Source organism: Triticum dicoccoides, chromosome 5A (genome assembly GCF_002162155.2).
Source record: "Triticum dicoccoides isolate Atlit2015 ecotype Zavitan chromosome 5A, WEW_v2.0, whole genome shotgun sequence".
Taxonomy (NCBI): Eukaryota; Viridiplantae; Streptophyta; class Magnoliopsida; order Poales; family Poaceae; genus Triticum; species Triticum dicoccoides.
The window spans coordinates 607,487,928-607,495,483 of record NC_041388.1 but is presented as its reverse complement, the minus strand read 5'-3'; positions in this window follow the sequence as shown (position 1 = coordinate 607,495,483).

Here is a 7,556-nt window from a genome sequence, read left to right as displayed (position 1 = left end):
AGCGAGACCGGCAGCGACCCGGCGGCTGGGTGGAGGCCGCAGGGGGGAGGCCGGCAGGGAGTACTGCTGCGCGCAGTAGGGGAACGGCGCGGTCGAGCTCGGGCTCGCGCGGAGGCGGACGCGAGAAGCAGCCGGACAGCGAGAGGCCGGAGCCGGCAGCGAGACCGGAGTGGGCGGCGGGCGGCGGGCGGCGGGGGCAGAGGCGGTCGCGCGACCTCCGGAGATGCGTGGGAGGGGCGGAGGGATCGACTGGGGTGCTGCTGTGTATCCCTCGCATCGCTGGCTGCTAGATAGGCCTGGCCCAGGACGTGGGTCTTCCAGTGTGTGTGGGAGCGTACGGTGAAGTTTTTTTATAGCCTAAAAAAACTTCTTTCTTTTTTATTTCGAGTGGTTTTATTTTAATTTAATGAAATAATGGACTTTAAAAATGTGCATAAATTTACATATTCTAGCGAAGATGGAAATTTTTCAAAATTTAAAAATTACTTTGCAAAACTGTTCATGCATTTGTAAAATGTTTGCATTTCAGAAAATGTTCGCCACCTCAAAACAAATTCACGAATTTGAAAAATATACATGAATTTGAAAAAAATAGATAAATTCAAGCCTAATTGTAAATTGAAAGAATTTTCGTGAAATACAAAACATCTTCATGAATTTGTAAAAAGCTCATGAATTATAAAAATGTGGATTCAAAACATATTTGTGAATTCAAAAAAGTTCATGGATACAAAAAGTGTTCACTCATTCATAAAATGTTTGCGCGTTTAGAAAAAGTTCGTGAGTACAATATTGTTCATGTATTTAAAAAACATCATGAATTCCAAATTTGTTCATGAATTCCAAATTTGTTCATGAATTTAAAAAATATTCGCGGTTTAAAAAAATGTTCACCAATTTAATAATGTTCATGGATTTAAAAAATCATAGAACTGGAAAATGGTCATGAATTTTAAAAAAAAATCACATATTTGAAAAAATGTTCACCAATTCATATAATGTTCCATATTATAAAAGTGTTCACTAATTTGGAATATGTTTAGGAATTTGGAAAGTGTTCACAAATTTCAAAAAATGTTCGTGAACTCAAATTTTAGAAAATGTTCTTGAATTTTATCAAAGTTCAAAGATGCAAAAAATATTCGTGAATTTAGAAAAAGGTAAAGAAAAAGAAGAAAAGAGAATGAAAACAAAAAGAAAGAGGAAAAGCAACCAGAAAACCAAGAAAAGAAACACAAAGAAGAAGAAAAAACATTTGGAGGCTTTCCAAAACTAGATGTAATCTTCCCAAACCGGGAGACACAAGTTTCATGGGCGCGTTTGGTAGCCTAGAGGAGGCCCAGCAGTCTCGCACAGTGCAAAAAATCAGGTGTTTGGTTTGTTGGGTAGCATGCGATTCCACGCCCGCATGAATCTTAAAGTACTCACGGACCAGGCTGAGGGAGGAACAGCCGAACTGGCCGTTTTTTTCAAAGTCGGGCTCGTGAGAGCCACGCGTGCCTCTCGCCAGCATGCGTTGGTAAGAGCAAGAGACAACAGGGCGTCTCACAACTCTCTCCCGTCACCACCCATCGCCCATTCACACGACACTCCTCTCTCACTCTATCACTGCCCCTATGATTTTTTCGATGGCCGACACTCAACTGCGCCGCCCCACTCCTATCCTTGTTGGCAGCAACCCGATCCAGGTGCGGTGCGTGGCCGGCCTGACCAGGTAAGGCATTGACCTGCAGACGACTATCCGGTCGTTATTCCCCATTTGTAGCAGGTCACGGTTAGTGACCATTGACCCACCGTCGGCGTTCATGCCGATCGATGCGGTCATTGGCAGCACATCACTGTGATGGCGGAGGGAAGCATGTCGGTTGCAGTGGGAAGCCCATTGGTCGTGCCCACGTGGGTTTTTTTTACTCTTGTGGGATGCTCTTCTGTCCTATTGCTCCAACCCAGGCAAAGAGGAGTGCGGCCGAAGCCTCGATGACTGTGCCCCCTCACATTATGACCTCCAATGGTCGGGTCATCCACGTCGGCCCAACTCTTGTTCCTGCCAGGGTTTGGTTCGCGATAACTGGTCGCTTCGACGGCAACTGCTTCGGCGCGGGTGGTAAGCAATTTGTTCCCCATGCTCCCATTCGTAGGTTTTTTCTTCCATTCCAATGCAATTTGATTTGAATTGAATTTATTTCATACATGCTTGCTAGGTTGTTGGCATGATGAGAATGGTAGCTAGGTTGTTACATTGATTAGAATGCTTGCTAGGTTGTTGCTATAATCAAAATGCTTGCTACGTTGTTGGTATGATCAGACTACTTGGTAGGTTGTTGTTGTGTGCATGCATGATCATACTACAATGCTTGATACATGATCATACTACAATGCTTGATACGTTCTTACTATGTTCTTGTTGTGTGAATGCCTTCATCATCATCTTCATCCACAAACCCTAGCCGTCGCCATTTTCCATCTCCATAGCCATCACCGCCGCCACAATGCTCTCTCATCTAATTCATACTTGTAATCGTGCATATCACAAGGCATCCATTGTAAGACATATTTGCAACCAATCAATCTCAAGATGTGGTCTTCAATGTTTTCTTCTCGCGATCTAATCTTCATGTGTGAGTAGTTCGATAAGGTATGTTTTGAGGCATGAGCATTGCAACCCGAGGTATTTGTTGAGGGGATCAATGGAAGGCTTTGACATAACGTCTCGTATGTCTGAAATAAAATTGTTCTGTGAAGATGTCTCTTGTCTTGTTCGCGATCTTCATCCCTGCGGGTACCCAGAATCATGGAGATCGAGCACTGGTGGGGCTAGGAGCAAGGAGACCGTGAAGTGTTATACCGAACACCGGTGACAGCAAGGTTTAGTAGGGTAACATGGATCATATCCTTGGGATAAATGAGCGTAGTCATTGAACGCCAAAGCTCTTGTCTGATTTCATTATATTAATTATCAAGGCAACCCCGCGCGACAGATAGGGCCTACGGTAGGGCACGTTCGTAGTCGGATCGTCAAGGTCGACTCCCACAGAAAACGATAGCCATCATCTCATCGAAACATCGGGACACCTTTGCCTCTATCAACAACTGATTCTTAATGCAGGACTCGTGCCGTTCAAGATGTTATTTGGACACATCCCCCACTTCGATTCGTAACAAGCATGTCTCAATTGGTGATTTCCAACGCACAAATTAATATCATGTATGATCCCAGCGCAAATACAAGGTTGTAAGCATTAAGACCTCATACACGTACCTCTTTTTATTATAAGTGTTTGAATCACTATTTGTTTGTTGATCCGGTCAAAACCTGGATTTGACACTTTGACAAAAGTTTGCTAGAGACCATCGCTTCAAGCGAATCTTCCTCTCGTGGGTTCGATAACCCAAGGCCACCTCTGGGGAAATAGGTGTGCGATACTTTTTCTGTTCCAATATTGAATTAATAAAATGAGGTATCAAAGATGCATAATTTTGATGCATAAAGAATTGGCAGAAACAATATATACCAAAAAGGTTCGCATTTCCTCAAGCTTTCCAACGTCATATTATTTGCTGCATTCAGACATACGGTTAAAAAATTAATTCGAATATACGAACTCGGTGGAATTTGTACCATTTTCTAAATTACTTTTAAACCGTTCAATATTATAAAAAACTTTCAACGTGAAAAGGTAGCGCATTTTCATAAGCTTTCGAATGCCATATCATTTGCCTCAATTGGATTAGCCGTTTAGAAATGGCATCGAAAATACGAACTCGGCTGGTCGGTTTGCGAAATTTTACGATTATGATTTTCCAAATTACTCTGTAACCATAGGAAATTAGAGAAAACTATAAACATGCGGAAAGAGCGGTTTTGCAGCAGCTTTCCAACGCCATTTTATTTGCCTCGTTTCAATAAACGGTTTAGAAATGCGATCGAAAATATGATTCACATTTTTTGTATGAAGAAAAATCGGTTTTTAAAACTACTCTTAAACCGCTTACATTTTTCCGAAAATTTAATTTCGGTCATGATCGTCGTGTGCACAGCTTTCCAACGGTATATTGAAAGTCTCATTTGGAAAATGTTGGGGGAAGTTCAACCTGTCACCAAGGGAAGTTCAGGTCGAACAACTCAAGCGGGAAAATTGCAAGAGACGCAAGTTCATCATGTCCCGAGAGCAAATCCGACAACGAGCGTGTAAGTGCATTTAGTGCCCCTTAGTGATTTTAGTGTATTGAAGACTTATAAATTAAGGGACTAATGCGTTTATGAGTGTACACAAGTCTATAAGTCCATGAGGAGTTTGATATTTACAGAGAAAGTCGATCCCTAAAAATGAATGTCTTCAACTGAAGACTTTGGCCTTCTGAAGACTTTGATAGTGAAGAAATTGGTGTGATCCTGAAGACTTGATATTCATGCAAGGAATATGAAGCGTGAAGACTTTAGTTTTCGTAGTTTTGTTTTTCTATTTCGTGAGTCATGGGAAACACCGTACTGTTAAAGGGGGTCGAGGTAAAACTAATGAAAAGTTTCCAAGTGATGCTCATCTCAAAATTCGACACCTACCAATTCTTTCGAGTGAAGGCATTGGAAATCTCATACAGTTCAGTCAATTTCTTTAGTGACAGAGACGAAGATCTTCTGGTCTCTGAGGAATTTGTTCTGACTGAGGAGTTAGGAATTCACCAGTGCGGATTGCCTACAAGTGAGGAACATGATAGCCCTGAGGATTTGAACCTCAAATTTCCGACCATTGTTGTGCTATGCGCCAGCTGTCCCAAAATATCTTACCCACCTAACGGTCATACCATTGAAGGGCATTCATGTCTTATCATGTCGGGCTGTTCCCTAGGCTATAAATAGCCGCCCCTACAACCACTAGATGGTTGGCTGCTCTGCGAGAAACTGACAATTGTCATTGAAAGCATCCCATCCTCCGAGGTCTTTGAGCGAAAATCATCAAGTGAGGAAAAACCCAAAACCCCAAACCAAACACCTACAAACCCAAAGTGATTGAGCATCACTCAAAAGATTTTTCCTGTGTGGAACCAACATTTGTTACCTTTGAAGACTGTGCATCTTCCAGACGGTTAGGCGTCATGGTCTAGAGTATCCAAGAGGAAATTGTGGATCGCCGAGTGACTGAGTTTGTGAAGGTTTGGAAGTCACCCGAAGACTTACCACGAGTGATTGGGTGAGGTCTGTGTGACCTTAGCTCAAGAAGAATACAGCGATGATTGTGTGTCCTCAGGTTTAAATACCTAGCCGCTCCAACCAGACGTACGACTATCACAACAGTTGGAACTGGTCTATCAAATCACTGTCTTCACCGAGCTAACTGGTTCTATCTTCTCAACCCTTTCATTTCCTCATTCTATGTTGTTGTACCTGATCGTTACTATTTGAAGACTTTGATTGAAGACTTTCTCAATTTCCTCAGTTCAATTTTTTCAGTCAGTTTGTCTTCAGCCTACATATCCCGTGTTTACGCTTCCTGTACTCATTGCTTGTTTTCATCTCATTATGTTGACTGCGCTGCTGCTTAGTTATGCTTACTTCTGAGTACTTATTCCACTGTTAGTTGTTCATGACTTAGGAATTTCCTCAGTAACGAATTTGTAAAAATCACCTATTCACCCCTTCTAGTCGACATAACACACTTTCAGAGCGAGATTCCTATTTAAAACGGGCATTTAGTTGCTAAAAACTGTTTCTGGATTACACTTACATCACATAGAACATGACTGGCCAGAATAATTCATGCGAGGAGACACAGTTGCGAAGATAGCCCGAAGGTCGGGTTCCTACAGAGGGAAGTTCAGATTGTGTAACTCAGGAAGTTCATGTTGTGATCAGAATAATATTCCTTATCCCGTGATCAGAATAGTGTTTATACACACTACAACATGAGTGTATATGAGACATGTGGGGTAACTACCCCTGGGTGGTAGGATGTATTTTCCCAAATCTCCCCCGGGTGGTATCATGACCACAAACAGTGTCTGAGGTGCTTCTAGGGTGTTGCAAGAGCTATTTCCTACATATATGCTACTACATATGTTCCCTTCCATGTTGAACAATGATCCCTGAATTAGCGCATGTGATGTGGTACTAAGATTACTTTGTTTTTGTTGCAGTTTTAGAACATAAATGTGTGCTAATTCCCAACAAAGGACCACCACAGCAGCATCAAATCTTTGCACAAGGGAGGTTGCAGGCTGAGGAGTCTGGCCAGAACCCAGCGAAAGAGAGAGGCTCATACTTGGTAATGTTGCAACACACTTCTTCCCCAATCGGTCAGCGCCATGGCCACACAAGGTTTAACAAAGAAGTAGCCCAAATTCTATATTTGAACAGGTATTTGGCATAGTGCCATATTCCAATGAGGACGACGGATATACAGTGAGGAGGAGATCCCCTTCCACTCCAGGTGACAGAGCTGGCGAAGGAGAAGGGGAGAGCAGGCGGCAGGAACAAGGAAGTTCATGGATAGTTTAGAAGGGGAGAGAGGAAAAGATGGGGAAGGGGGTCTCTAAGTGGTAAAAGTTGGACAATTGGTAGGTAGGTCTTACCTTGGCTTTTGTCTATAAGCTGCTTTCTTAGCTTATGGCTTCTTGGGACCAAAAGATACATCTTTTTTCATGTATGCGCATTCTAGCACTGCCACTCTCACCATCAACATAGAGGATGCCAAATAGAGTCTTCAACATGAGTGGAAGTTGTGGCTCGTCGGTTGTGGGTACTTCGACTTCCCGTTGGATGCCTAGGGCAAGCTCTCGGGTGAACCAGAATGCTCGGTCACATTTGCTTGTGCAACTTGGCTTTCATTGACCCCAGGCCCAACGCATACAATCCTTAGGCAGAGAACTTTGTAAAGAGAAACTATTCTTCGATGACCCAGCTGGGAAAAAACATCATGACGAGTCTCGTGGGCGGAAGTGGGGGCATATCTTGGTGTGAGGTCCTTGCCCTTGCATGGGAGGACTTGACACCGTCAACGACCTATGATTGTGAATCCCATTGCCATGTGGGGGCGTATGTCGTCTTCTGTGGAGCCACTCTCTCTTGAAATGACCATCTATAGCGTGGGCATTGCCGAGAAAGCCAACAAAATTTATGAGAAAGTTAGAACTAAACGCTCTTATATTTCTTTTCAGAGGAAGTAATCACCATCCCCGCCTAACCCGTAGAAGCGCGGGCAGGCGATGTGATAGAACGAGAATGATTTTTTATGAGAAAAATAGCGAGGAATGTCGTTTTTACCAAATATGTAAAGTCTTCAACCAAAATCCTACCCCGTAATAAATGTAATTAACACCTCGTATATATCCCACCAGAATCACCCCCAAATCTCCCCCTGGTCGCTCCGTTCAAAACAGGAAGGAGACGCCCTCAAAATCAAAAAGCTCAAAAGGGGCGCTCCGATGCCCGCGGCTCGGCTCGACCCACGCGCACGGGAGCAGAGGAGGGGGGCCCCGCCCCGCCCCGCCCCACTCGCTGACTCCGCCTTCCCCCTCCTCCGCTCCGATTTTAAATTTCGAAACCCCCCTCCCCCCCGTCC